General features: G+C 38.2%; 1 long non-coding RNA gene across 2 annotated transcripts in view; it reads right to left on the reverse strand.

Annotated features, from left to right (window-relative positions):
- Positions 1 to 18,722, reverse strand: part of LOC140504926 (uncharacterized) — a 290,680-nt gene that overhangs the window by 129,101 nt on the left and 142,857 nt on the right. Inside the window, exons 4-5 of one of the 2 annotated variants that reach the window (XR_011967284.1) lie at positions 5,309 to 5,404; positions 4,062 to 4,201 (exon numbers count right to left, since the gene is read on the reverse strand). This is a non-coding gene — a long non-coding RNA (uncharacterized lncRNA). The remainder of the gene's footprint in view (positions 1 to 4,061; positions 4,202 to 5,308; positions 5,405 to 18,722) is intronic. The other variant, XR_011967283.1, reaches the window with a different exon arrangement.

Here is an 18,722-nt window from a genome sequence, read left to right on the forward strand (position 1 = left end):
ATTTAGAAGTAGTACCTTGACAAGGGGTCTGTAGGTCTCATCAGATTGCCAGATAGAGCCATGACACACAAAAAGGGATAAGGACTCTTACATGAAAAGACTTTTCCTATTGCTGTAACCATTACAGTTTTGATCTCACACTGGTCAAAGTTGCATTTCCAGTATAAACTTTGAGAACAGGACCTCACCTTTTTATTAACAGATAATAAAAATGATATTTATGATAATGAAGTACCAGCCATCCCATCAAACTCATTAGAAATGTTATATACCAAAGTGCCTCCCTGGAAGACAGATATCTTTTGCAAAATAATGAAAATCGTTATTTGATACAATAATATGTGTAATATCTTCTTTTAATAATGGCTATAGATGAGCCATTGTAACTAAATGAAGTAGAAATGCATCCCAAGACCATTCTAGACATAGCCGTGCTTATGGCCTACAACTATAGGTTAAGTAGGGCTTTAAAATAAAATTTAAATTTCGATATAATTTAATGAAACTATGTCAATGATCTGCCATTTCTACATAAGCTCTTTATCATTTATAGACTCCAAGTTAGATTTAGAGTCAGGAGACCTTAGTTTGAATTCTGGCTCTGACATTTACCACCTGTGTGAACACAGGCAAGTCAAATAACCTCCTCAGACCTTAGTTCCTCATCTATTAAATGAACTTATTAACCTCTAAAATCCCTTCCATCTATAAATCTATGACCCCATGATACAAGAAGGCTCAAAAATGAAAGTACAGAATTATGGTTTCAGATGTGTTAGATGACTTACTTCTGATTATGGAACTATGTCTTTCTGACTCCAAGTAAAGCACTCTATCCACTAAACCATGGTGTTTGATTTAATGAAACTGAAGCATCAAAATGTTTTAATTACTTAAACGATCTTAATGATATGTTCCTGCTTGGGCTGCTTAGGGCTATTTATAAGACAGCTCTGTTGTCCAGTAGGACACTACAGAGATTCTAACTCTTGGAGCATTCAGTCTTCCAACAGCCTCTCATCTACTATGAATTTCATTATGCAAGAATAGTTGTTGGAAGCAGAGGGGGAAAATGCGTGTTGTGGGATTTTTTTAAATGCATATTTATCATTTAAACTTCATCAACCTCAGAAGTGCCTCTTGAAAAAAAAGTTTGTTGGATTGCATTACTTATTGAATTCATCAGCTTTATTTAGTCCTTCATCAAAGTTTTTTGTCAAAATTTCTTCATAATCCATTATGTTTGTGCTTCAATAAACTTCAAAAGATCAGTTTCTTCATCTATAAAGATCTCTAAGGTACCTTTCCAGCACTAATAATTTACAAATTTATGACATATAGAACAGATTCATCAATTGTAAAGCTAGAAATTACACAGTGCCTTAAAGTTTGCAAAAAAGTACATTACAAATTTAATTTTCATTTTCTACTCACAAAAACCCTGAGAGGTAGGTGCTATTGTTAGCCTCATTTTACAGATGAGGAAAAAGAGGGAGAGAAAAACTAAATGACTTGCCTACAGTCACACAGCAAATAAGCATGTGAAGTTGGATTTGAGCTCAGGTCTTCTTGTTTCCAGGTCAAACATTTTATCTGTTGTGTCAGTCTGTGCCATATGGGTATAGAGATAATTGGTTTTACCCCATTAACTCAGGAAAATTTCTACAATTTCTAAAATTTCTACAGTTATGACAAGGAAGTAAACCTGGGTTCTTGAAAGGTAGGACAAGTGAGTCCAAGCTCTGGTAAGTTCTGCAACAGTGAAAACCAATCAATGATCAATAATTTGTTAAACACCCACAATGTACCAAACATTTGGGGGTACCAACAATAAATCACCTCTGGTTTTATGAGCTTCAGCTAACTATCCCTCTTTCTGACTCATACATCATCCATATCATGCCCTTTCTAAGTGTGTCCCCAAGGCTCTCTCTTGGGTCCTTTTGTCTCTTCCATCTCTATATACTTTCACTTAGCTTCCTCATCAACTCACAGGGGTTTGACTATCAACTGTCAATAAAGTGCTAAACCTGGAGTCAGGAAGACCTGAACTTGAATCCTACTTAAGGCACTTACTTAGCTATGTGACTCTAGGCAAGTTATTTAGCCTCCCTGTGCCTCAGTTTCCTCACCTGTAAAATGAAGATGATAATAGTAGCTACCTCTCAGGATTTTCATGAGGATTAAAGGAGATACCATACGTAAAGCATTACGTAAACTAAAGTGCCATAGAAATGCCAGCTATTACCATTATTATTATCTTTATGAAGATGCCTCTAATCTAATTTGCATATCCAGCCCTAGTCTCTCTCTATTGACCTCTGCTTTAAGATCACCAACTGCATAGTGGAGATTTCACATAAGATATCCTATAGGTATAGCTCAATCTCAAAGTGTCAAAAACAAAGCTTACCATCTTTTCCCAAAAAACCTATGCTTCTTCTAGACTTCTCTCTTCATTTCAAGAGCACTGCCATCACTTTAGTCACCCAGGTTTGTGATTACAGTCATTCTTCATCTTATTCCCCCTCACTCCACAACAATCTAAGTCCTGTCATTTCTACCTAGAAAACATCTCTGACTTCTCTACTCACACATCCCCCAGTCTCACCTCTCCCCACTCCAATGTGTCCACCACATATCTGCCAAAAATGATATTCCCAAAAAAACAGGCCTGACCACGTCATTTCCTTGCTCAGTAAATGCCAGTGTCTCCCTATTACCTCTTGGATTAAATACATTCTTCTGCCAGTGGAATGAAAGTCTTTTACAACCGGACTCCAACTCACCTTTCCAGCTTTATTGTACAATGACTCTTTTTCATGGGCTCTATGGTCCTGCTATTCCTCATAGAGCACATTTCAGCTCCCTTCTCTTTGCTTTTGCCCTGGTTGTCCCTCATGGATGGGTATGTATAATGTTAATGAGAGTTGCTTGATCAGAGGAGGCTTGTTTTATAGGAAACCCCACACTTTTTGTTAATTTGTAATGAGGCACTGGGTCATGAGCGCCATGCCCTGTAGCTCTAAAAATTGTATATATACTTCAACGTGAAGTTTTGCTTTGGGGGCTTACTCTTTGGAAGAAGGGTCATGTGCCAGATGAGACTCTAGGTAGCCGTTAAGAAGCTCCCCCCCGATTTTGAAAACCCAGATGTTGGTGCTTTTGTCTCTAATAACTATGTATGTATTACTTATGGTCAGATAGTTAGAAGCCCTGTCTGTTGGTCTTCATTTCTCTGCCTTGTATTTTTTCTGTTTGCATAAGTGATTAAAAAAAAGATTGTTGACCCCTCAAAAGCTGCTTACCTTTTAGAAAAGCAGATCTAAGAACCTGTGCTAGCAGGCCATCCTAGATATATGTCAAGGTGCTTGCTGCTACATGAATGTAGCACCAATGCAGTATTCATAGCCCCTACAGTTCCTATGAATATGCCAGCACAGTTCTGAATCGCAAAATATAACAGACTTTCCACACGGAAGACAAAACTAAAACATTTATTCAAACATCAGAAAGACCAATCCATCATAGCAACCAAGAAGTCTATACACATTATCAGGCCTTCCCACAAACAGGCTCCCCTAAGAAAAATGCCCTTCTCTCACTCACAGCCAGCTGCCTGCTTCCTCTGTCCTCCCCAGCTCTGACTAGTCTGATCAACTTCCTCTCAGCTCTGTTCCTGCTCCACCCTTTTCTGGTCCACCCAGGCAGCAAGCTTCTCCCATCACATGTGATTTAGGCTTCCATGTGATTTAAGCAGGTCATATGGGCTTATTAATGAATAAGAAAGATCTTCAAATTAAGCAAAAATACATTAACAATACCGTATACTCCCTCACCACTTCCTCTTTTTAGAAGTTCTTGTTTTCTTTCAAGCCCAGAACAAATGTCACTTTCTGCATAAAGCCTTTTCTGAACCCCTAGCTTACTGCCTTTCTCCCAGAATTTTTTTACATTTACATATTTTTTTTATCATACTATGTCTGCATTTATTCACCAAGGCATAGCCAATGGAGGCCCAGTCTTTCAAACATAAGCCATAAGCTCTGACCAGTACCAACCTGCTTGTACACTTGGGGATTCTGTCCAGAAGGGAGTGTGTAATGAGGTTCTCTGCCTTCCACTTCAGACCATGTGCAGGTATTCTATTATTGTTTCCTGCTCCTTGTGGAATGGTGAAAGAATATCTTTTAATTGGCTGCTGATACAGAAATGAGCATACCTTAAAATAGCACTCACTGACCAAAATGCACTTCTGTTTCTTAATAGCAAATGAGTCAAGAATTGTAAACCAACATCCACCCTCACCCCCAAGCTGCAAGGGCATTTCCCCTCAAAAAATAACCTTATATTTATTTTACATATTGTATATAGGAACTGGACTTGTGATTTTATTGGTATAGGGTACTCTCAGGCAAGGAAATTCCCTTTATCGATGCAGGTTGGCACCTTCTCTGAAATTTAGAGAGTTATCTAGAACATTGAGAAGTTTAGGGTCACATAGCTAGGACATATCAGCAGGGGGTCTTCCTGGCTTTGAGATCAGTCCTTTATATACTAAACCACACTGCCTCATATACTGTATATATGTTTACACACACATAGACATATATTTACATATATGTGCTTGTGTATATATACATATGTGCATGTGTGTGTATATGTAGTTGATCCAGATAGAACGTGAGCTCCTTGAGGGCAGAGGCTATGTTCCCAGCTTCTAACAGTTCCTGAGACATGGTGGACTCTTACCAAATGCTTGGTGCTTAATTGTGTATGGTCAGACCATTGATCTATTGAAGCAAAGATCAAAATTAATACACAGCTGGAATAGAGAATAAAAAGATATGATATGCATTTGGAACAACTTAATTCTGACCTGTTTGAACAATAGAAGCAGAGAGGTGACCCTACTTGATGGGAGTTGAACCTCGAATCAGGAAGCATAAAGTTCAAATCCACCCTCAAACACTTACTAGCTGTGTGACCCTGGGCAAGTCACTTAACCTTTGTTTGCCTCTGTTTCCTCATCTGTAAAATAAGAATAACAATAGCACCTACTTCCCAGGATTTTTGTGAGGATCAAATTAAATAATAATTGCAAAGCACAGCATAGTGCCTGGCACATAGTAAGTGCTACATAAATATTAGTTATTATTATTATTATTATCATCAAGGAAAATAGCTACTGAGTAGAGAAAAGGACATAGACATAGACTATAATAATTTGATATGGAAGTTTGACTGTAGTGAATCAGTTCCATAACAAGGAGACACAAAATGTTTTGTTAACAAACAGATAACTTACCAAGCAGTGAATCCAAGGCAAAACCAGTTTAGAATATAAACTTGCTTGCAATTTTTTTTTATCAAGATGATGGAAGATTGGAAGTAGTATTGCTTCCTAGAACAAAGAGAAACAAGAATGGTAAAATCAATTTTTAAAAAGGTTGGTGAGAGACCCAACTAAACAAAGTCACCCAGAGAACATTTAGGGATGACAACTTTAAAAGACCAACAAAAACCAGAAAAATTGAAAGCAAAAGATGTGCAAAGATTTTTATACCAAACTTTCATTATTAAGGAGAGTAGCTCTACTACACTGAAGTTCTAATATCACAATCCTGGCTGTGCTTGTAGAAGAAGTAGATGTGGTGCTAAGGAAAACAAAGATGGGAAAGGTGGCCAGATTAGACCATGTGCAAATAGAGCAGAAGCATGGTAGACAGTGACAAAATTGTGAAAATGTTAAGGGACTGATTCACAAGGTATCTAAAGGAGGGAAAGACACAAAAGGGTTAGGAAAGCCTCAGACCTTTATCAGTCAAAAAAAAAAGACAGAGAATATTAACAACTACTGAACTATGTGCCTAATTTTCCTTTTCTATAAAATTATCATGAATGATTTACATACACAGAGAGCACATTAGTAGAGAATGGCATATCTCTACAAGCAATATTTCACAATGTGCCATTAAACACCTAGCTAAAAGATAGAGAATTCAAGAGCATACTATGTTTATTGATTATAAGATGCATTTGATCCAAAACAGTGAAATGCTACTTTAAAGGCTCTCTTTCAACAAACTACTTTTAGTCAAACATCAAAATTGTTCAAGATTCCTCAAAATACCTGATTATAAACATCAGAAGACACAAAATCAGGAGACGCAAGATTACTAAAGGTGTCTGCTACTGTTATCAAGGAGAGCCAGCTTAGAGTTCACATTGCATATGTGCTGCGTGTGTTGGTGAGGTCTTGTGGATATTCCTGTTTGTAAATGACATTGTGCTGGTTGCATCAAATCCTGAAATATGGCAGTGCCTCCTAGAAAAGAACTGTAACTGCGCAAAACAATTTGACCGAAGCACCTACCCAGGAAAAGCCAAGTGGAGCAAAACTTTTGCCTCGATTACCACATGTATCGAGATGAACAACCTACAGAAATTTTCCATCAGAATCTACACATTTGTATACATATATATGTAGATATAGGCATATATATGCACATACATATGTCAAGATGTAGAGTGTTATATGTGTTATGCTTTGCCCATATATATTTTCTCTATATATATAATAGATATATATAGGGGCAAAGTGTTGTGTTTTAAATACATAGATATACAGATATAGATATATATGTTTGTCTGTGTGTGTCCATATGGCTCTGTCTAGAGGTGACTCATAAGAAGGTGAGAGTAAGTATCACTGGTGTATCCTTTCCCCATCCTTTTCCAAAGGAGACTGATTCCTTCCAGGAGGGGAAGCAGAAAGTTGCAACCAGAAGCTGGCCTCTTCACTCTCCTCGGAGAGAGAGGATACTAAGCTAGAATTATATTTCTCTGCTTCTGTACATGTTGTCAGTCTAGTGGAAATGATTTTTTAGGTTCAATTCATGTTTCTTATTGCTATCCCTTAATGGGAAAAGAGTACACCATGCTATATATCAAAGGCTTACCTTCTTTCCCACCAGATGCTATTTCCACAATGAATACACATAGCCAAATAGCAAATAAACCCATTTATCTAAGTCAACAACAAAACATAAATCAGAGAATATATTCATATAGGAATATATACCAGACAACACTAAGTGAATGAGTTCTCTCACAGGGAGTGAGAGGTAATTCTTCTCAATCAAAAGAAACAGTTTCAGATCTCACCCAAGAGGAAATTCCCCATAGTCTCTATTGCCACACACTGGAGGTAAGGGCTGCTAACTTCTCTACATTTTGGTTTCTTCCCAGAATCTTTCTTTCCCTTCAGGGAGACTTCTCTCATGACTTCTCTCTTGAAAATGGAAGCCAAAAGACCAGTTATCTCTCATCTCTCCAACTCTGCCCCTCACTGAGGCAGATACCATACAAATGGCTTTTGAGACACAGATTACACACACCTGTATGTTACATATATATGCACTTATGTACACATGTCTAGCTAGATAGCTATGCCTGGGACAAATAGTACAAACGGATGAAGGGTTGGGCCCAGAATTAAACAAGAAAATGAAAGTGGGACTGGATTGTCTTAAGAAAACTACTAAGATCTCAAACTTCTCCCAGAAACAAAAAGCTATCATTTTAATATCAATATCCTATCAGAGAATGGTTGAGAGACATGGAACACTGTAGTATCTGAAGAGTTGAAAATGAATACCCTACTAAAGAGCAATCAAGAGGTACATGGTAGTTGCATGAAGGCTATGGTTGTTCAGTTATTTTTCAATCATATCTGACTCTTCATGACCCAGTTAGAATTTTCTTGGCAAAGATGCTAGAGTTGTTTGCCATTTCCTTCTCTAGCTCCTTTTACAGATGAGGAAACTGAAGCAAACAGTGTTAAGTGACTTGCCCCAGGTCACCCAGCTAGTAAGTGTCTGAGGCCAGATTTGAACTCAGAAAGATGAGTCTTCCTGACTCCAGGCCCAATACTCTATCTATCGTGTGACCATAACATGTAACAAAAAAGAAATTTTGAATAATAAGTGAAATAAAGAATGTTAGCAGTAAGACATATGATTTTAAAAGATGTAATGAGAGTGATAGATAACAGGAATAAAGCCTAGGTATCATTACAATATCAGGAAAAAGTGAGGAAGGTGGCCTAGCACTTCAGGCTGAACTCCCCATGATAAGCTTCTGAAAAGATGTGGACAACAGTCATACAGGATGGGCAGAACTGGAGGGGTTGCAATCCACATCACCAGAGGGATCTTCCACACCAATGAGACTAGACATTCATTTGAGTTTTTGAATAATCTGAAGCATGAAACATCGCAAACAGAAAAAAAGAGAGATCATTTTCCTGTGTTCATACATTTACTAACAGTTCTTACTCTAGATCACATGGCTTCTAATGTCTCTTCCAGTTCTGAATCTCCAATCTTCAGATTTCATTGGTTTGAGTACTTCTTCCAAGGGACACAAATCAAAGACTCTTCATGTCTTAGCTAATTAAATTTCTGTGACCAAAGAAATTATCCCTTGATGGTCACTTTCCAAGTCATGAATAAGCTAGTCCTAACTAGGCTAGAATGATTCTCAGATGAGAGTAACAAAAATTATAGTCCTATAGATTATAGTCCTATCACTAGTAGTTTGTGAGAGCTTTCTGACTTTGTAAGACTACCATAACTGGTGCTCCATTGATGTGCCCTTCAGAAAGTCAGAATCACTTCCATCCTTTGAGAAGACTTTGCAAATCTGACCATGTGAGTTCCCTTCTCAATAACTTAAAAAGGCTCCCTTGATCTCAGGATCAAATATAAATTCCTCTGACATTTAAATTCCTTTATAACTTGGTCTCAACCTTCCTTTCTAGCCTTATTGCAGTTTTCGTCACTGTCTAGCATGAATCTACTCCATTTACACATGGTCTAATTTGGCTACTTCCCCCATGGTCCACTCCATCTGGGCTTCCTGATGTTCCTCATAGATAGAACATGTGAAAGGCACTTCCTCCGCACCTCCATTTCTCAGAATGCCTTGTTTCATTCAAGGGACAAACAGCTTAAGCACCCTCTTCTACATAAGACTTTTCTGATTCCACTATTTACTAATACCTCCATCCCCTTGCCTCAGTTCAACTTATAGCTATTTATTACCTATTTGTAGAATGTTTATATGTCTATAGTTTGTCTATCATAGCAAGATTGTGAAGTCCTCAAAAGAGGCAAGAGATGGAGACAGAGAGAGGAAGAGCGACAAGGAAGACAATAGGAGAAATCTGGATGAAGAAATATCAAGAAATACTAGAGAAGATAGAAATGGATGGGATTGAGGGAAGAGTTGGAGAATCTTAGCAAGGGAACAGGTCACTTTCTTCATCAGAGACTGACCTCCCTCTACAAGTACTGTTTTCACTTTTGACTTCGTATCTTCAACATCTAGGGCAGCACCTGGCACCAATTCTATAATACGTACTATAGTATAAAAGTAATAACTGCTTGCTGGTTGATCGATACATAGAAGAAATGAAGAGACAAAATGGGAGGGCTTACTTTGTCACTCTTCAGACCATCTATTTTAGCAATGGAGAGATTGCCACACTTATAAAAGCAGATGTCAATTCCACTCTGACCATGGACCATCCCACTCCCAGCAACTCTATGTGAGCTCTGAGATATCAAGCCAAGGTCTCTTCCGAAGTCGTGATCTGCCTCAATACCTCGCAGCAGCTGCTGTGTTCAATAACACTGAGCAAACTTGCCAGCAAACACATGCCACGAGGAGTAACATGACAGTCATCCAACCCAGTATGAAGGGGGTGGGGGGGAAATATTCATTATTGTCAGAGGCTAGTGAATGCTACATATTCCTGTTTGCTCCTACTTTGCTGAATAAAATCATCATCATTTAAATATGCACCCACTGCTTATTCATCTGAACAATCCCCCTCTCCCCAAATACTTGTACATGTATGCTGGAGGAACGGGGATAAAATTGCATAAAAGTTCAACACGTAATTAGGAAACACATTTCTCTTACTATTAATTTCATGAATCACTAACATCCCTGTATCTTAGATAATTACCCAAATTTAATAATGTGGGTATGGCAGACCTCCACTGTTGTCAGGAAAGATGATCATCCCTTTGGTTTTTTAATTGAATCAATTTTGAATGCTCCCACTACCATCTGTATGAAATATAAATCCACCATTTAAAATAAATTCTGAATCTGAACTTTTCCACACAAGTAAGTCAGAGGATAATATAAACTAGGATGCACAATTGCTCAGCCTTGTATGTGGAGGCACATCCTCTGAGAGAGGCAATCAAGGACAATGATTGGGGGAAACATAAATTTGGTTTCTTGATCAATATCAACCATTAGCATGGCCTTAGGAAGGATACCATATAACTAGACCATTTGATGGAACTGGTGAAATGTTAAAGGAGTATTTGTAGCCATATAAAATTCCAGCAGATGTAGGATATTGTAGGTAGTCTGGCAACTGGTTGCTATGTCAGGTGTGAATAATGCCAACAGAACTGAAACTAGAGCCAGGTGACTGGGTCTTTGCTGCAGAGCACCAATATCTAAGGGACATGGCACATTTCCTCCCCATCACTAAAAACTTATTTTGTGATCTTCAACTAGCTCCATGCTATGTGCTCTAGTAGTACTTTGCCCTCTCCCACCCCATTGCCACATACCCTGCCACCTTCTCCACTCTCTGCCTCTTCCCGGTCATTGTCCAGTGGAACTCACCAAACTGGTTCAGTTTATCGTTTGAGCCTCCCCTAATCCTCTCAACTGAGTTGGCAGTAAGTATCAGAATTCCAATTTATAATGGTAACTATAACTATATACATACATATATATCCCATAATATTTCACATCCATGTTCAAAAATTCCTCTATCTGACCATAATCTTCTATCATTCTACCTCTCTATATATCTTACTACTCCTGAATCTATTCATCCTTAAATAAATTAATTCTTAAATTCATCCTTACTCTGACATCCAACCCCTCCAACCTTTGCTCCTTTCCCAGATCATTATCTCTTCTCTGGCTGTATTTTCTTCCCATCCCAGGATTGACCCCTTGGTGAACTAGTTCAACTTTACATTATTTTTACTCTAGAATACTTCACTCCCTTATCTTGTTGCCTCTCATGTTTTTACAGACCCCAAGCCTGTATTACTCCTCTCATCCACTTTTTTTATTCCTACACACATGCTACTTAACAGAATTAAGTTACAAACCCATGCTGACTGGGTTCACTACAAATATATGTCATCTAATCTCAACTGTGTTCTCACTGCAACGAAGCAATCCTTCAGCTCCTCCCTAACTGATTTTTACCCAACTTTCCACAGAAACTGTAACATACCTTCTTTTCTTTCCTCAATCCTCTCACCTACAGTTGAGCACCTTGCTTCATTCTTCACTGAAAAAATTTGACTTCATTCATGATGAATTCCCTCTTCTGCCTATCTTATCTCACATTCTCCTAACATCCCCACTAAATCCTGCTTCACTACAGTCCCTGATAAAGGAAGTGACCTTCTCCTTGTTAAGAGCCTCTAAATCTTCACTTGATCCCATCTCTTGTCTTCTCCAGCATTTCTCCATATTTCTTTATCCACATTTCTTTTATCATCATTTCTGTCTCTGTCTTCATCTCTATCTCTATCTCTCGCTTTGTCTTTCTGTCACTCTGTCTCTGTATCTTTGTGTTTCTCTGTGTGTCTCTATCTCTCTCTCTCTTTGTCTCTCTCTCTGTGTGTGTGTGTGTGTGTTTGTGTGTGTATTTGTGTCTCTCTCTTTTCTAACTACCTCTTTTCTATTAGTAAGTACATAATAGAAAGTGATGCTTGAAAGTGAGTCTTTCTAACTTATAACTTACAACTAACTTATAGCTATTTACTACCTATTTGTAGAATGTTTATATGTCTATAGGTTGTCTATCATAGCAAGATTGTGAACTCCTCAAAAGAGGCAAGAGATGGAGACAGAGAGAGGAAGAGAGACCAGGAAGACAATAGGAGAAATCTGGATGAAGAAATATCAAGAAATACTAGAGAAGATAGAAATGTCCTTTTCTAACTACCTCTTCCCTGCTGACTACAAAAACTACATTTTCCTATCCTTCCTAACATCTATCACTTTATATGTCTCACCTCCTCCTCAGCCAAACTCACTGAAGAAGTTGCATATACTCAGAACCTCCACTTCGCCTTCCCCTTCTAAATTCTCTACAACTGACGTGATAATTCAACTGAAACTCTTATGCCCCAAGTTATCACTTATCTCAATAGGCAAACCTAATTTTTTCCTCAGTTCTCATACTCCTTTTTCTCTCTTGTTGGATTTGATATACAACCTTCTCCTCATCCATATGTTCTCCTCTCTGGGTTTTCATGGTTCTGCTTTCTCTTAGCTCTCCTCTTCCCTTTTGAATCACTCCTCTCTAATCTTCTCTGCTGGGTCTTCATCTAAAACATAAGCTTTGGATGTGCCCCATAGCTCTGCCCTGTGTCATCTTCTCTTTTCTCTCTATTCTTTCTTACTTAGTGATCCTATTTCCTGAACTCATCATTTCCCTGAGTTCGGTTATAAACTCTGTGCAGATGATTTCCAGGGAATCTCTCTCATTATCTATACTCACACAGCCACCACCCTAGTGCAGGCCCTCATTAGCTCTTGCCTGAATTACTGCTATAACTACTTTATTGGTCTCCCTGACTCAAATCTCTCCTCCTTCCAATTCATCCTCCACATGCCCGCCAAAGTGATTTTCCTAAAGCACAGGTCTAACCATGTCACCCCAATTACTCAATAAATTCCATCAGCTCCCTATTATCTTAGAATCAAATGCAAATAAGGGTTTAGCATTTAAAGTTTTTTATAACCAGACCTCTTCCAATCTTTCCAGTCTATGTCAACATTTCTCCCTTCTATGTACTCTATGGTCTATCCAAACTAATCTATTTGCTGTTTCTCACATGTGACACTCCATCTCCCATTTTGGGGCCTTTATATTAGCTATCCCTCATGCCTGTAATGTTTTCCTTCCTCAATTTTGCCAATTAGAATTCCTAGGAACCTTCAAGATTCACTTTCAAGCATCACTTTCTGCCAAAGGCCATTCCTATTAGTGCCGTCCCCTCAAAAGTGGTCTTATCTAATATGTGTGTATATGCATATATGAATATGTATGTATGTGTGTATATGTATACATATATTTTTTTTCAACAGGATGTCCCAAATTTCTTAATGTAATTTTTAGCTTTACTAAATTAAAACTGTTAAGACTTAAGTTACCCTTAGTGTATCGATATGTACATGTTTTCTCCCCCATTCAAATAGAAGTTTAAGGGCAGGAGCTACTTCCAATTTTTTCTGTATCCTCACTGCTTAATAAGTACATAATAGATGCTCCCTAATTGTTTGACTGATTGATTCTGAAAGTCTGGGCTCTTTATTTACAGTGGCTTCCCATGTTTCCTGGTGCCATTCAAAATGTTGACTTTATTTACAATATCAGTAATCTCTGCAGCCCTGGCTGTCCCTAATATGACAGCATAAGTGTGGGTGTCACTGGCAGGTCAATACCATAGACTCTGTTTGTAGATAACAAAAAAGAGAAAGAAAAGAAAGAGGGACTAAGATAAGATGATGTAAAGAGACATATTAAAGGAAAGTGAGAAAGGAAGAAGGAAGGAAGAACAGAAGTGAGGGAAAAGGAGAAATAGCCTGCCATAGTGAAAGTGGCACTGAATTTGGGAGTCAGGATTCAAATCCTGCCTCTGGTGGTGACTTGTATTTCCCCTTGAGAAAGTCACCTAACCTCCCCAAGCCTCAGTTTCCTCATCTGTAAAATCAGGATAATAGAGTTGCTATAAAGATCAAGAGAAATAATATATATAAAACACTTTGTAAACCTTAAGGAGCATCCAAATGTAAGCTATTATTATAAATAAGGAAAAGGAAAGGTGGAGAGAGAAGAAAGTGGTGACCAAGGTGAGAAGTGATAAAATAAATGACAAAGACAAATTTCTCAGTTGTCATTCAGGAGTACAAATGCAAGAAGTTATTCTATATGGTACAGGCCAGAACTTATTCAATAAGAATTCAGGTTATTTACCATTTTAAGACTTATGAAGCATTTTCTTTACAACAACTTTGTAACACAGGTAGTACAAATATTCCCTTTTTAGGAATGGGAAAACAGTTTCAGAGAGATTAAGTGATTTATTCTTGGCCACACAGCTAGTACATATGTATAGGAGCTGTGAATTGGACCCAAGTCTTTTGACTCCAAAACTGTTTTTCTTACTAGCAAGTACAGCCTATCTAGACAACATCTTCCTTCTTATATATCTTTATAAAATATAAATCTGCTCTCATTATAAATCTCCAGATTTAGAAGACAAGTTATTTAAATGAAAGGCTAATATCTCAAAAACTACTTGATTATATAAAGAATAAAAACATGACTGTTACTTAATGCTGGTTTCAGTGAATTGTTTTAGACAAACATGGCAAGTTTTCTTCTGAGCTCCTGCCATTTCTGAAACATATCCCTGTGTGTTGATATACATCTTCCTTTCCTTTGCCATTTAAGAGCTGTGAGATTTGGGATACAGAAGAAAATTAAGAACCAAGAGAAGGGAGCAATGCTTAGCCACAAACGCATTGACCATACAAAGGATGAGATAATAGTGTTCAGACTGACATTTTCAGCCTGATTATCTATCACTGTGGCAGTCACCAGTCTCTGTGTGTTATGACTAAGGTCAAGCATACCTAAGCTCTGGACTTGCAGCAGACATGTAAGGATGCCTTCTGAGACTATGAGAGCCTTCACTCCCAGGGGCACTCTAATATGGATCACAGATGGATTCTGAGGCTGAGGAGTAGCAATTGAAGAGACAGACTACTCCCACAATCTGCCTTTGTCTTCCACGGATAAAGGATATTAGCTCTTAAAATGTGATACTGACTCCTAATACCCAACAGCTAGGTGACACTGTAGATGCACTGGGTTTGGAATCAGGAAGACTCATCTTTATGAGTTCTAATCCGGCCTCAGACAATTATTAGCTGTGTGACTGTAGGCAAGTCACTTAACCCTGTTTGCTTCAGTTTCCTCATCTGTAAAATGAACTAGAGAAGAAAATGGCATATCACTCCAGGATTTTTGCCAAGAAAACCCCAAAATGGAGTCATGGAGAGTTGGACATGACTGAACAACAACAATAAATGACTCATTCCTCTTAATTCTTTCACCATGTGGAGAAAGTGGAAAGATCAATAAAAGGTCATTGGGCCCTCCCTAGAGTGGTTCTAAAAATAATAACTATAGAGGGCTATGAATGGGAAGGCAAGAACTCAGAAATGAGAAGGGGGAGAATGAGAGCCAAGATGACAAGATTTTCCTCTTTTAGTAATTTTAGAGTACATTCTGTATCATACTGGTAGATGTATATTGAATCTATACTTCTCTGGTTAGCTAATTATTCAAGTGATATCTTTCTCTTCTTTTAAATTTAAAGAAAGCAGAATGACAAACCTGGTCCAGGTTATGGTGATTTTGTGGTATCTGTGCGAAATGATTATTAATAACCAATAATCGGGGAATTTCAGTGCACTTCCCCTCTTCCAAATTAATGATTTAAAAAAAATAGTTGTCTCTTGAAGGACATTACTGATAATGAGATTGAATTAAGTCTCCCCAGTCTTGGTCAGATCCCACCCAACTTTACAAGGAGTTTAATCTAAGGTGGGGAAACCCATTGTGTTCTACTCAAGCAGACAGATCTTTTGTCTAAATAGTCCAAGGCTGGGGGTGGTCTGAGATAGCTTCTCGGTCCAAGGATGGTGATGTGATATCACTTGCAGGCCCTCATTGAAAACCTATTCTTCAAAGGGCATATAAACTGTGAGCCCACTGCCATGATTATCTTTGGTCTAAGAGAGACAGTCAAATGACTACCCTTTTATTAATAACCTGCTGGCCTTATTAATAAAATTTTTAAATTACTCAGATACTAGGTCTCTGGAACTTTTTTTAATCATTACATATCCCAAGTGTCACCTTGGGAAACCCACCCCCTTGGATTCCCCTGCCTGCACTCACTGTCACAAACATAGCTTAATTAATTTGTAAAAGTGGGTGTTGATGGAGTAAACCATTAAAATTATGCCACTCCATCAACAGTAAGTGATAAAAATCCTGATACCTTAAGGAGGTGAAAAGTCTCAGTCAATCTCAATCATATGATTTAGATTCAATCAAACAACCAATTATGGACTTTAAATTAAATGAAAAAAGTCCTTGGATGACCTATAGTGATGCTGCACAGAAATAATTTTCTGATTGTCTGAGAAAACTTGATTATGCCCTAGAGATTATCTTTAAAATATCTAGCCAGTTTAGAATGGCTTCCCAGACCTTTTAGAAAGGAAACAGATTTTAAAATATGGAAAATAAATAATTCATTATATCGTGGTGAAATTTTTGCTTCAACCACTATTCTTTCTTTTCTTTTACTTCCCTTTTTTCTCCATTTTTAATTACTTTAATATCTATACCTAAGCTCAAAGCCTGAATAACAATTGTGTCTTTTTTCCTTCTTTGTCTTTTGACACTTAGAGTGCTTTTGCTTGAGACACAGGTAAGGATGACAGAGGATATAAGCTTTTGGACTTACATGATCCCCTCCCTCCATCCAGAAGTGGGTTTAGGCAAATGTTTGTCCATCATCTTTCCAAATTGCTACGCAGTGTTATCCAAATATAACACTTCCTCCACTGATCCCTCCAGGTAAATGTAGCTCCAGAAAGGTGAAGAACAATAGAAGATTGTCTCTGTAAGGAAACTACTTCAATAAAGATCTTTGCTGAAAGGTACAATTATTGTCTTGTAAATTACCATCCTCACTGTTGGTGATGGATGGATGTCACTTTTCTGGGCTTCATTTGCTAGATGAGTTCCTAGATTTCATTAATACTGAAGGCTAATGCCTGAGTGAATTTTTTTTAGCATTTTGGGGAGCACTTCATTTGAAAGAGTTCAACTAAATATCGGGAGTTCACAACATCGGACATTTTAACCAGGAATTCAGCAAAAGGCATTTAGCCTCCTTGGGCTTTTCCCCCTATTTCATGCTAATCCTTTCAAAAGTACTTTTACATCCTAACACCCCAAGCTGCCCTTTTGCTGTTATGAAATTGTCTAAGCCACATCAAGGAAAGCCTATCTTTGAGAAGTGCCTGAGTGGCACATTATGAACTGTGCAGCTCCCACAGAGCAATTTAAAATGATGAATATCCTTTTCAAACATCCTTTTCAAAATTGCACATGGACTTCAGCCAGTCACAAGACAGAGATGTGGAGGATGCATTAAACAACCCATCTGCTCCTCACATCGCTCATCATTGATTTATAACCCACAGTAAGTCATTTGGCCAACACAAACAGAGTTGATGAGACAAGTGCACCAGGGACCAGCTGAGGCTCTTGGGCAGTGTTTTCCACTAAGTGACATGTCTGTGGCACTAATATTTACCTCCAGCTTGCACCTAGAGGTGATCAACTGCTTTTCTGAAGGGAGTCCTAGGGCATCCAGACATGGATGACTCCTCAAGTCTCTCACAGCTCTTGAGGAAATATGTAAAAGCTGTCTAATGATTTCTGTGGGCAAAGACTCAAAACTCTTCGCTATGGTGTATTACCTCTCTCTTCAATGTGCAAAACGCAAGAAGGATATTCATTTCTGTACCTTTTCATCTCCTGCCTCATTAATTGAATCTCTTTGCGAGGTCCCTTGCTAGGTGAGATTGGCAGCTTCTTTCTTTATGGAAGGCCAGGAGAGGGCACTGCATATTATGGGAAATGAAAGAAAGAAGGACAAAAGATTTATGCAAGCAACCCACAAAAATAACTATTGCTTGTCACTTTGATCTCAAAGTCCTCAAATCTTTCCTCTTCCACCATCACTCTCCATTAGAGAAATAGATGACAGACAATGGAATGTATACAAGTCCATATCTGCTGGAGTTTGATTTGGGGCTCTCTCCTTCAGTTTTTGCATACAACGTTCATTGAGAAATCATGGTTATAACCTACCTTTTAGGGCCCCTCTTCTCTGTGGTCTGCCATTCCTAGCCTAATATACTCTTCCTAAGCACGGCCTCCCACTGAATGTGTGGCTTCGTGTCTTGACATTCCTCCTAATTCCTTTCACCCACTGCTCCCACCACGCACACAACTAATATCAATCCTCCAATACTATGACTTCCAAATACGGGTATTTCTGTGTGGGGGGAATAGGAGTAAGGAATACTAGAACACAGAATATGGCACAATCACCTGTCATAAACTTTCTCACTAACACAGTCCCTGTCTACATTCTAGGGCTGCCGCATGGCTTTAAGAATCCATATCCTCCCTTATTCTTTTGCTTACTCATACATACATTTCTCTTACTCTGAGCCCAAACACAAGAAGAAAGTTGATAAATAAAGCAGAAAAGGGCAGTCAGGATAGTAAAGGGCTGTAAATCCACTTCATATAAGGAGTGGTTGAGGAAAATTGTCATGTTTAACCTGGGAATAAAAAATTGGGTGAGTGAGGCAGGGGAGAACATGGCCTTTATCTTTAATTATCTGAAGGATTATCATTTGACCCCAGGTTACAGAATGGAGAGTAAAGTGTTGAAGTCATAAAGAGATCAATTTATTCTTGAACATATCTTTTATAC

Source organism: Notamacropus eugenii, chromosome 5 (assembly GCF_028372415.1).
Source record: "Notamacropus eugenii isolate mMacEug1 chromosome 5, mMacEug1.pri_v2, whole genome shotgun sequence".
NCBI lineage: Eukaryota > Metazoa > Chordata > Mammalia > Diprotodontia > Macropodidae > Notamacropus > Notamacropus eugenii.